General features: G+C 33.9%; 1 pseudogene across 1 annotated transcript; it reads left to right on the forward strand.

The window, feature by feature from the left end:
- Window positions 1-783: 783 nt before the first annotated feature.
- Window positions 784-1497, forward strand: LOC309792642 (annotated as a pseudogene). Its single transcript has one exon. The product of its transcript is annotated as an uncharacterized misc_RNA (transcript).
- The last annotated feature ends 10784 nt before the right edge of the window (window positions 1498-12281 follow it).

Below are 12281 nucleotides of genomic sequence, written 5' to 3' on the forward strand. Positions count from 1 at the left end.
ACTGATGACATAAAATCTTGACAAGTTGTTTTCTAGTACTAAGAGGAATCAGGCTTTCAAGTAATTCAGAGACCACAGAAATGTAAATGTGGAATATTTGTTTAAATTTGTAATACTACTACTAAATGCCTAGGTATGGTAAAAATTATGGTGTATAACTTCTTGAAAATTATTTTCTAGTTCTTACAAAGCAAGCCATTTTTTTAAATAGATGGTATTTTTCCACACCAATAGCAGGTGATTTAATTAAAATAATGAATATATTAGTGAAAGATTAATAGTTGATTAGACATAGTTTAGCTCAGAGTTTAGCTTAGTTTAACACAGATAACAATTCAACACATTAACCTTTATCTGGCACCTAGATTCAATAAGTAATCTAGAATTATTATTGTGTAATTTTTGTGTGTTGAGATTTAAACTTATTCAGTTGTTTTTATATCAATCTAATAGTTAATTTGCTGACTTCTCTTCATAAATTCACTTTTTTTTTCCCCCTGCAGTGAGACTTTCTGAGCCTTGTTAGATCCCTGCTGGTTTACTATTTGTGCAAGTCAACCAACAGCCAAATCTATACAAACACATTCTCAACAAATCTAGGACCTTTTTTATTCCAAATATCATTAGTTCACCTTTGGTTGAACCCAGCACACTGGGAGTTTATATACTCTCCTCAGATAAAACACTAAGAAACAATGGTTGTCTCTGAATTTAAAAGACGGAAGACACTGCATTTGTTTCCCTCTTTTTTCTCTTGTACCCAAGATCAAAACAACCTCAAACATGTATCTCAGGAGGTGGGACAAAAACCTTCAGAGAGACAATATGGTGTCCAGGGCTGAGAACAAGTCTCTCAGAAAAGAAAACAAGTCCCTCTGGGGAGAAAACAAAGCCCTTGGAGAAGAAAACAAAGCTTTCCGAATGGACAATCAGTTAATCTGGGGGAGAACCAGTCCCTGAGACAGCAAAAACAGCTGCTGTGTAAGTTTAAAAGTGTGATTTTAGAAAACCAAAAACCACCTGGGGAAAAAAGTCAATGCCTTGAACACAGAAAGTAAGTCTTATTGGCAACAGAATCGAACCCTGGAAGTTCAGATCAAGGCTCTCAGGGAACAGGAGAAAGCCTTCCAGAACGAGGCGAAAATGCTTCAAGAAGAAATAAGTTCTCTACATGAGGAGATCAATGCCCTACAGCATCAGGAGTGTGAGATCAGGATGGAGCAACAGGCCCTGATGGAAGAATGACTTGCCCTGGAGATGGAAGAACAAGCTCTGTGGAAGGAGGAACAGGCTGTACTTGAAGATAACAAGGCTCTGAGAGAGGAGAACAGTGTTTTTCAAGAGGAGGGAAAGACCCTTCTGGAAGAGGTGAAAGTCCTGGAGGAGTGGAACAAGATTCTTCAGGAGAAAGACAGCAAACATGCTGGCTCGAAAAATGCACAAATAAAAAATAAAGCAGGAGAAGTGTTACCTGAAGATGTAACCAGCAAACCATGAGTATCATTGACATTCCAGAAAAAAAAAAAATCAAACTTTTTTTTTTTTTTTTTTTTTTTTTTTTTTGCTGTACGCGGGCCTCTCACTGCTGTGGCCTCTCCCGCTGCGGAGCACAGGCTCCGGACACACAGGCTCCGCGGCCATGGCCCGCGGGCCCAGCCGCTCCGCGGCATGTGGGATCCTCCGGGATCGGGGCACGAACCCGTGTCCCCTGCATCGGCAGGCGGACTCTCAACCACTGCGCCACCAGGGAAGCCCTTCAGTGGAAATAGGGAAAGGAAGAAATGGATTTTTCAGATGTATTAATGTTGACAAGTGATCTAATTGAATGCTCTTTTTAAAAAATAATTCTGCAAAAACTAAGTCAGATGGACTTATGGATTTATTAGAGTACACAGATATTTGCAGAACACTAGTTTACAAACTGCTACAGTGTACCTTATTTTTCATCATCATAGATTTTGAGTATTTAATACAGTATAAACATTCAATGGATTTTATTAAAGTCATATCTCATTCTGATTCTTGTCTAGTGTTATGTAATAGGAATATAAGAAAAGTATAGGAAGAAAAGACTTTCCTTTTCCCTAGATACCGCCACATCTGCAAAAAGTCAACATACACTTATTAAACACCTTTAATTAGCATTCTCCTAAGCAATACAGATACATTTAAATATAAAAAGTGAAATGAGACATGTTCCCTGATTTTAAGGATTCCACAACCTGTGAAGAAAGATAAAGATTATTCCTTAAGAGAGCGTATCTATCTGCCTGATAAACAGATCACTAACCACTGTTCTTTGTAAATTATACAGCCACCACTAAAAAAAAATTCAGCCTTGCAGAATATTAAAAAGCAATGTTTGTAGACAGTGTTCAATGGACTTGTAGTCAATTGGGGCAGGGAGGAAATGCAAAGCCTTTATCATTGTTTTTACCTTAAAACATGTGGAAGAAACCTGCAGGAAGGAGAATATCTAGCTTGGTGTTCTAGGGATTTGTGGATATGCTGCTTTATTGTCTATATACGAATTCTGGTATGTTATTTTGCACTGAAAAAGTCCTTACTCCGAAAACTCCCTACTGTAGTGTTTAGGAAAAATAACCTATTTTACTCTTTGGTGATGAGGTCAGGAAGGGCAATGCCCATGGATGGGTACAGTTTTCAGTGACCCTTCTCTGTGTGGAAGCTGTCATTATTGCCTCATGGTTCAATCAGCAGGAATTCAGGTTAAACTGAAGACACACTGATCAGAATTTCAGTCTCTCCTGTTTGAATTCATATGCTAAGCTGAAGATTGGCACTGCTACAAAGAAATTTTGGTTACTATTTATAGCACACTCTGCAAGTGAGAAAATATATAATTAAGGAATGGGTTAAAACAATTTATGTTGATATCACTCTTCATAATGTCTATGATCTTTCACGTTCACAGAAAAATCAAAAATTGGATACATTTAAGTGTACATTTAAAAGTTTTCATATTGTTAGATATCAATTGAAATTATATGTTAAACAGAGGAAATATTTTGAATGAAAAAACATGGGGGCATTTTGATGCTCACAACGCAGGAACTTTAGTGTATGTGAACTTTGTTTCTTTGTTCATTTCTAGGTCTTTCCTCATAGTTTCCAGAAAGGGTGGTCACCTAAAGATCATCTGAAAGCCTAATGCTCCCACCAGGATTGTCCTTAATCCAAACAAGCAAACAATAATTAGCTGCAGCACAGAATAGTTGCATGGATGTTCCAAATATCTTCTTAGAGATGAGAGACTGTTTATCTTTAAGAGACTATCAAGTTTCAACCCATGTACTAGACTCTATTTATTTAAGGGCACAAATCCCAGACTCCCAGGCCCATCTTTCCTCACTTTGATTTATATTCCATTATGTTCTATATATCCTCTAATATATCCCAATTCTACATCATTCCCCACCCTCCTGAACATTTTATCAAACGTCCTATATCTTTAACCTCTTTTCTGAAAGTTCATTTTGTCTCCTTAACCCAGATAGACCTCAGTGATACTGCACTCTTTAGTATAGCTCTCAGGTGAAGATTTTTAGGCACCAGCAAAGACAGAGGTAGTGTAGGTTTCCTCATTTCTCACTGTACTTCCAAAACTTTTATCTTGTTTCCTCCTATAAAAGATTTAGTTTCAATGAAGCACGTAATATGAGATACCACTTTCAATCCTATGTAGTACTTCATATTCAGACTTCTTATTGGCTCTGGCTCAGATATTAAGACCTCTGGAATCTGGTTCATAGTACTCCTCCTTCTTTTACTCTTCTGTTTAACCTCAAATTGCACATAGATGATTAGTCCAGAAATGTACCACTCAGTCCCTTGAATCTTCTTATCCACCAAAACCATTTCCCCCATATCATGTCAGTCTCCATCTCCATTATTATACCTTAAAATCTTTGATTTGAAAATACGTTGATTCAGAAATCTGAACTGTCCAACTTTCTGAATATACTCTCTATACTCCTTCTCTTATTTGTCTGTTTACCCAACTCATGTAGAAATGCAACTCATAACTCCATCTGCATTATTTTACTACTATTACCCCTCACATTCTCACTTCTCTTGTTATTCAGCATAGATTCCGGTTCATTACAATACCCTTGAGAATGCTCTTTACTTTTTTTTAAATACAAATTTATTGGAGTGTAATTGCTTCACAGTACTGTGTTAGTTTCTGTTGTACAACAAAGTGAATCAGCCACATGCATACACATACATATATCCCCATATCCCCTCCCTCTTGAGCCTCCCTCCCACCCTCCCTATCCCACCCCTCTATCATCCCAAAGCACTGAGCTGATCTCCCAGTGCTATGCAGCTGCTTTCCACTAGCTATTTTAAATTTGGCATTGTGTATAATGTCGATGCTACTCTCACTTAGCCCCAGCTTCCCCCTCCCTCCCCCCATGTCCTCAAGTCCATTCTCTATGTCTACGTCTTTATTCCTGCCCTGCCACTAGGTTCATCAGTACCATTTTTTTTTTGTTTCTTTGTTTTTTAGATTCCATATAAATGTGTTAGCATACAGTATTTGTTTAAACTCACTCTCCAGTGCGCTGACCTGAAAAATTTCCAACGCAGATTCCCTGTAACTATGTGTCTTTTCCCAACTATACCTTGTCTATTTCCTTATTTATTTCCTTGTGTTCCCGTGCACCTGAACATAGAGGTATTTCTATTATTTACAAAGAGATAACACTATATACATAAAGTATCTAAATATTTACATATATTAACTCACTTCACCTTTGTAAACAACCTACTTACTCTCAGTATCCTAATTTTACAGATGAGGCAAGAGAAGCACAAGAAAATATTCCTGTTTCTAAGGTCACATATAGAATTTTTCAGATATAAGATTTGAATTCATGTGGTCTGACTCCAGACTCTGTCCTCTCAGCCTCTACTGGATATTAGCACTACAAAATCACCCAAATACAAATGAAGACAACACTGCCCAGCAATCCTACCATTTTTCTTGCTTTCCAATGTAACAAATTCTAATGTCTCCTTTCTCCACTTCATTCCTTCCTATTAAAAGGAAAATATATTTATCACATGTTAATCCTTCCATATTTGCTTAGAATTTTATCTTGTGTTTTCCTCTGAAGGAATTTATTCTCATCTGCATTCTCTAACATTTAACATTCTCGAGTCTTTTCTCTTTTAGTCATTCTAGCATATATGAAGCTGTATCTCACTGTGGCTTAAATTAATACAAATTAGTATTTCCTTGATGATTAATGAGGTTGAACATATTTTCATGTGTATACTGGTTATTAACATATCTTTCATCGTGAAGTATTTTTTTTCAATTTTGTTCATCTTCTCTTGGTGGTTTTCTTATTGAATTTTAAAAGTTATTTATATATTCAAGACACAGGTCCTTTTAGAGTCATGAGTACTGCAAATATTTTGTCCCATTTATGGTTTGCCTTTTGATTTTTCAACAGTGAGACATGAAGATGAGAAGTCTTTGAATATAAAGTCCAATTTATCTATTCTTTCATTTAGTGGTATATTATATTTACATCTATTGTCTAGTTAGCATTATGTGTTCTCATTTTGAGCCATATATTTCTGCCTAGGAATATGGATTCATGGTAACACATTCAACCAGACTCTAATATAAAGTGTTTGCATGCATATGTATAAACTTTGTGACTATGACACTCTGGCTAGTGTAGAGTGGAATACTAGGGAACACTAAAGTCTATGTACATATTATCTCATAGAGAAATTATTAATGAAAATATATCTTTTTTAAGGAGAAATACTCAATAAACATTATTTCACACAAAGGGAATCTGGAAATATTCCAGAGATAGTCCTCTAGAACTAGGTAATTGCTGTGCCATTTAGCTGATATGATAAGCCCTCCAGTTCACTGTAGTCCCTGTAATATACCTAACTTAGTTCTGGCCCATGTCCACATAAATAATTTTTATTATTAATCCATGTAGGTCTTTTGATTGCCAGAAGAACTAGGAGAGTATATATATATATATATATATATATATATATATATATATATATATATATATATATATAACTATATCATTTGAAGAAAGTGAAACAAGATATTCAAGGACTCAGGGGTGCTGGAGCCCACTCACAGAGGCTGCTCACAATTAGCTCAAAGAGATGATTGCATACACCTCTTCCCAACACTGCATTCATGGCATCACATTGGTATCTTGAACTATGTATACTTCAAATAAGAGCTTTTTTTTGGGGGGGGGAGCACCAGTTGTTAAACATTTACCTAACTACAACAAGTCAAGGTACCTGAAAGTTAAAACAATGAAATCTAGAAGTTTTATAATCATTTATATTTGTGTTCTAAATAAATTAGAAAATATTGTCCAACAAATTTTAGATATGTATAGCATTATTTATATTTCAAAGAAATTTCACAAGATATTAATGATCTGCAATTTGTTGGTCACGACTCACATTTTCAACAGAAAAAATAAAGGCATACTGAAAGAGTGAAGCAAAACATTTTCCCTCTAAAACACTATTATCATTATTTTATTTTTATTAATATATCTTGAAAATACTTACATAATTCAGAATCATGTATTAATAGTTCATTTTTCTTTAAAAATAGAATAAGTATATGATTTTGTATATGGGGAATGAAAAGCATGAAAGTAACAGAAAAATTTACACAAATTCAAGAAAAAAATTGAGAGTGGATAAGAAGTTATTTTATGCTCAGGATACTATACCTTATGTTAAGGGACTGTAAGAGATCAGGCAGCAGTCCCAAGAAAATGGCTCATTAGGGGTCTCCAAAGGGAAACCACAGCACAGTTAGGGATGCTAGGAACATATTAGAGCTGTCTGAAATTATAGATTTTGTACCAAAGGAGCTGTGATAAACTAAATCACATTCATAGTGAAAAGTCAGAAAGACACAAAATTATATCAACAAAGAAGAAAGTATTTTATGGCTGTTTGCTAAATAAAAACAACACAAAACAATCATGATTCATATAATTTTGATATTTATATTGTTTTTTAAATTAAATAAAGAGATAATAGTTTAGTTCCACCATATTAAAATAGGATATCTGGTACTCTTCCTGATTCTGCTCCAACCTTTTATTTTTAAACTCTAAAATCCCTGAATATATCTTTGAGGCAGTAACATTACATCAATATTGATGTATTTTTCACCTCCCAAAAATATCTAGAACCATTCAGTTTATAGAAACTATCACTGTTATCAGTTCATAGTGAACAGTGTAATGTCTCTGATAAAATTTATCAAAACATTTCTGATTTAGGCTGATTAGAATATAAAGCTAGAGATAAAATTTGAATCTGCAACACATGATGCCATAAGAGATGAGACACAAAAAGACAACTTATTTCTATAAGCACTAGGAATTAAATTTCCCATGTGATAGTTTGCAAAAAGTTTTATTTTGTCCCTGCTCCTGATGTTATACCAATTGTTCTTGTACACTGAATCTGGGGTAAACCACCTGATTTGCTTTGGCTAAGGAGATGTGATCAGCTGACTCAAGCAGAGCCTCAAGAAAACACTTGTCTATTTCTACTTCTGTACTACTATTCCTACTACTGCTGACAGAACATTCCTGGGCTATTTTGCTTTAAGGTAAGAGACATGTTGAGCAGTCATCTATCGAAGACCAACAGACATCTGACCATAAGCATGTGTATGAACACATCCTAGACCAGAAAAACAACCCAGAAGAGCTAAGTCTAATTACTAACCCACAGTCCTACAAGCCAAATAAGTGCTTATTCATTTTAGTCACTGATGCTGAGCTTGTTACACAGTATGATTGAGGCAATGAAGAGAATAAGTATCTGATAAACCACATTTTTTTATTTCTTCTCTGTTATTTCATGATTTTTATTTGTTTGAAAATTCTGGTATTTAAAAAAATTGAAAGTATTTTCAGTTAAACAATGACATTTTATGTTCTGTTGTGTACATTTATAATAGTAATAAAATAAATTTACTTATAGACATACATGAATTATTTTAAATAAATACATTTTATTAAATCATTAGCAAAATACTGTGGTTAACTGATAAGTGCAGTGGTAACTAATACAGTTTAAAACATTGATAGATTGTGAAATTTATATGAAAGAATAAATAATCATATTATTAGTAAATAATGAAATTTCAAAAAATGTATGTTAATTACTTTAAACTGAAGACAAGTTGATATGTATTAATAAATGCAAATAGTTAATAACAAAAGCATAGAAAAATACATCTAAATTATTCTGCTCTTTTCTATTCACCCTATGAAAAATTCAGACAAATGTCATCTGAAAGATGATCTTCAAGCTCATTTAGCAGAAAACATGTGATAAAAGAAGTCAGTATAATTTTAGAAAAGTGGATTATTCCAGACTAGCTTCATTTTTTTTTCTAGTGGAGGTAGTCAGTAATTAGCAGATTAGAGATAATCTATCCTCCTGTGGATGGCTTCATGCTCTGCCACTTTCTCCTATAAAACATCCAGTCATGTGTTCCACAGTTCCTGAACCAGTCTTGATCTTGTAGGCAGTACACTACTGGAGAAAATCAGGAATTAAGTTAAAACCCACAGATGTCAGAAAGTAGAGCCAACAACATTCACTGTGTTTCCAAGTCCCCTTCACTGATAATATATCCCCAAATTTGGTTTTCCATGAACAAACTTCCATATAACCTTCTAGATAGTGCAAAACGTGAGTCCAGGATCTGACCCAGATGTATACAAGAATTTAATAAATAATTAATGTCATTTAATACATTGACTAAAAGATGAATTAATCACTTGATAATCTTCAAAATGAGTTATCTGAGGTAAAGGTAGCTATATCCTCCACTTCTTACTGCCACTACCATAAAAACGCAATATATTTTGTATAGTTATGTGGAATATCTATATAGCTATATCTATACCCACACATATAGGTTTGCTAGGATTATCATAACAGAGTATCACATTGGGTGACTTAAATAACTAAAATTTATTTCCTCACAGTGCTAGAGGTTAGAAGTCTGAGGTCAGGGTGTTGGCAGGATTAATTTCTTCTGTGGCCTCTCTCCTCAGCTTCTGGAAGGCCATCTTTTGTGTCTTTACATAGTCTTCCCTTTGTGTGTGTCTGTGTTCTAATATCCCTTTCCTATAAGGACACCAGGCATATTGGATTAAGGCTCACCCATAAGACTTCATTTTACCTCATTCAAGGCCCTAATTCCAAATACTGGATGTTAAGACCTCAACTAATAAATTTTAGAAGATACACTTCAGCCCATAATACCATACCTAAGATATAGATATACTTCAAGATATACTTTATATTACATCATAATATTACAAAACTTAATGTCATCATAGAGAAGAAAGAAGATATATAATCTATATAGAAAATAGCTTATATATTTGTTAGAAATTTAAAAATACCAAAGAAAAAAGCAAAACTGTCCATTGCAATTTTTACTATTAGCAAAATTGATAAACATACAAAGATTCAGAGAAACAGTTGTAATACATATACAGTATAATGAGTTATTAGTTATCCTCCAAAAACTACAAATATTGCTAAGAAGACAATGATCCTTGGAGAAATAATACAATCAATATGGAAAATAGAAAGAAAACAAAAGGAAAATAAAGATATCTGAAGATTTCCTGACAAGCTATGCCTTATTGAGCTTGGTGTATGTATCCCCTGAATATTTATCTAATACCACCAAGAGTCTCTAAGTCAAGATCAGCTTCTCTGGTCAGGTTAGATTTTTCTCAACCATCACATTCCATTCTGTAGAGAGAACTAAGATACTGACTTCTTCCCTTTTCCATCTGGTCCTCAGGGTTTATTCTGTAGCCTCTCTCTTGACATCCTCAAGATGATTGATAGCCCTATCACAGAGGAGAAAAGTCCCAGTTGACAGGGAGTGTGTTACATATGCTCACTTCTGGGAAATGGGAACTTGCTACATGTAGTCATTATTTCCCGCCATCTCAGATGGTTTAATAGAAGTGTCAGTCAGTGGTCTGTATGAATATATCAAGGAGATAACAGAGGTGGTTCAAACTCCCAACTTACTCTAGGATACCTGCACAAATTCTCTGAGATTTCAGTAATACTGTGAAGAGTATTTCTGAACCAGCTGTGAGCTATCATGCTTTTAACTATTCCAAGCAATTAAACTGCAATTTTATTGAGGCATACTTTAAAATATATACTGCAGCCACAAGGTTGAATTATGGAAGTGGTTAACTTTGCTGGTGAGTGAGTCTTATGGATCCTTTATGTTCATATCTCTCCATCACTTTCTTCTTCCTAATAAATGTGAGTTCTATTCTCACAGAGCCCCATAGGCTGGGACGATATTATATTCTAGTTTTGGCATATGTAAAATCTCAGACTCTACCCCTTGACATTAATAAGAACTATGTTGCTATTCTGTGACATGGACTTGTTCCCCTATATGGAAGTTTTCCAAATTGATCCTTGCCTTACCTCTTCTAATAGATCATGTTAATCCAAGGAGTATTGATAAGCCTTTTAGGACTTGATTTTAGAGAATTTTTCGCCCTACCCTGAGTGTGTGAATTTACATGTAAACACCCAAAATTATACCTAATGTTTTGTTTTTTTTCAAATTTTATAATATTTGGGGAATATTTTTCATAATTCAACATGAATTGTATAGACAATTTTCTTCATAAATAGTATTATATGTAGTTTTATCACAATATTATTATTTAATATGATTCTTCTGTATACAGTACAAATACAACATTAATGCATGTAAAACTTTACAAAGACAGCATACATATTATTTCTTTTTCTATTATGAATGACACATTTATTTCCCAATAAGAGAAGTGAGATCACTTATGAAATAATTAAATGAATTTTGTTTAAATAGCATTTAGAATATTGAAGAAATAGATGAGGTAGAAAATATATTTTTTGAATGTCATTGCAGGGTCACAACAGAAATACTGAAAGTAGAAGTATATTGATAGAATTCCAGTAAGCATGGTTTAATTCCAAATCAGTCACAGTTCTGACTCAGAAAGCTTTTTTATTTTTTTCCAATCAACTTTGTGCAAGTTGTTAGTGAACATATTAGTTAATGACCTGAAGGCAAATCCATGACAAAGTGATTTTGTGCTAATTGTGTGGAAAATGTTTTTTAGCTTTAAAAAATGCTACATTCTGAGATGCTATAGGGAATTTATCTTCCCTATTTGAGCTATTCTATTCAACCTTCCTCAAGGGCACTGAATCATATTGAATGAGTCATCCAGCTTTCATATCATATCTAAAAATCAAGGAAAACTCCCAAGAGGCAATGTTAGGGATTAAACACTCTCATTCTGTTTACATTCAGTTGGCATTAAAATGAAAAATAGGTTATAAAATTGACTGTAGTAAGACTATAGATATTTTAATATCTCATTTTCATAGTGCTTTATATTAAAATGCCAAACTTTTAGATGATTGTAATAAAAAGATTTTTATATTTACTTTTGGAAAAGCTTCTTATTTTAAATTTCTCCTCTTTAGAACTTTTTTCTTTATTATTATTCAAATTTACATACACTAGGCATATAATAAAAAAATGTATGCTTAATTAGTATGATTATTAAAGGAAGACTAGTGCTTTAGTAGTCTCAGTTTGAAAAATATTAAGTTATGTTAAAAAGTGAATATTAAAAATATTATAAGGCTTCCCTGGTGGCACAGTGGTTTAGAGTCCACCTGCCGATGCAGGGGACATGGGTTCGTGTCCCGGTCTGGGAGGATAACCACATGCCACGGAGTGGCTGGGCTCATGAGCCATGGCCACTGAGACTGCACGTCCGGGGCCTGTTCTCTGCAATGGGAGAGGCCATAACAGAGAGAGGCCTGAAAACAGGAAAAAAAAAAAAAATATATATATATATATATGTGTGTGTGTGTGTGTGTGTGTGTGTGTATAAAACAAATATATATATATAGATTTTAAATTGTTACAGGAACATCTGCTATTGACTTCTATATGATTATAAAAACTTACTTAAAAATATTGAATCTTTCAATTCACAACAGAAAATAGACTGGAGGATACTTAAATATAAAATGCACACATGATTTCATTTTATATTATATTTTATTTATATTAACCATATATAAATATGAATGCTCTGAGCAACCCAGAAGAAGTTCACCACTTAAGATTTCTTGAATTTTTAACTGCTCTCTTATTT

Source organism: Mesoplodon mirus, assembly GCF_964341445.2.
Source record: "Mesoplodon mirus genome assembly, chromosome: 17".
NCBI classification, from domain to species: domain Eukaryota; kingdom Metazoa; phylum Chordata; class Mammalia; order Artiodactyla; family Ziphiidae; genus Mesoplodon; species Mesoplodon mirus.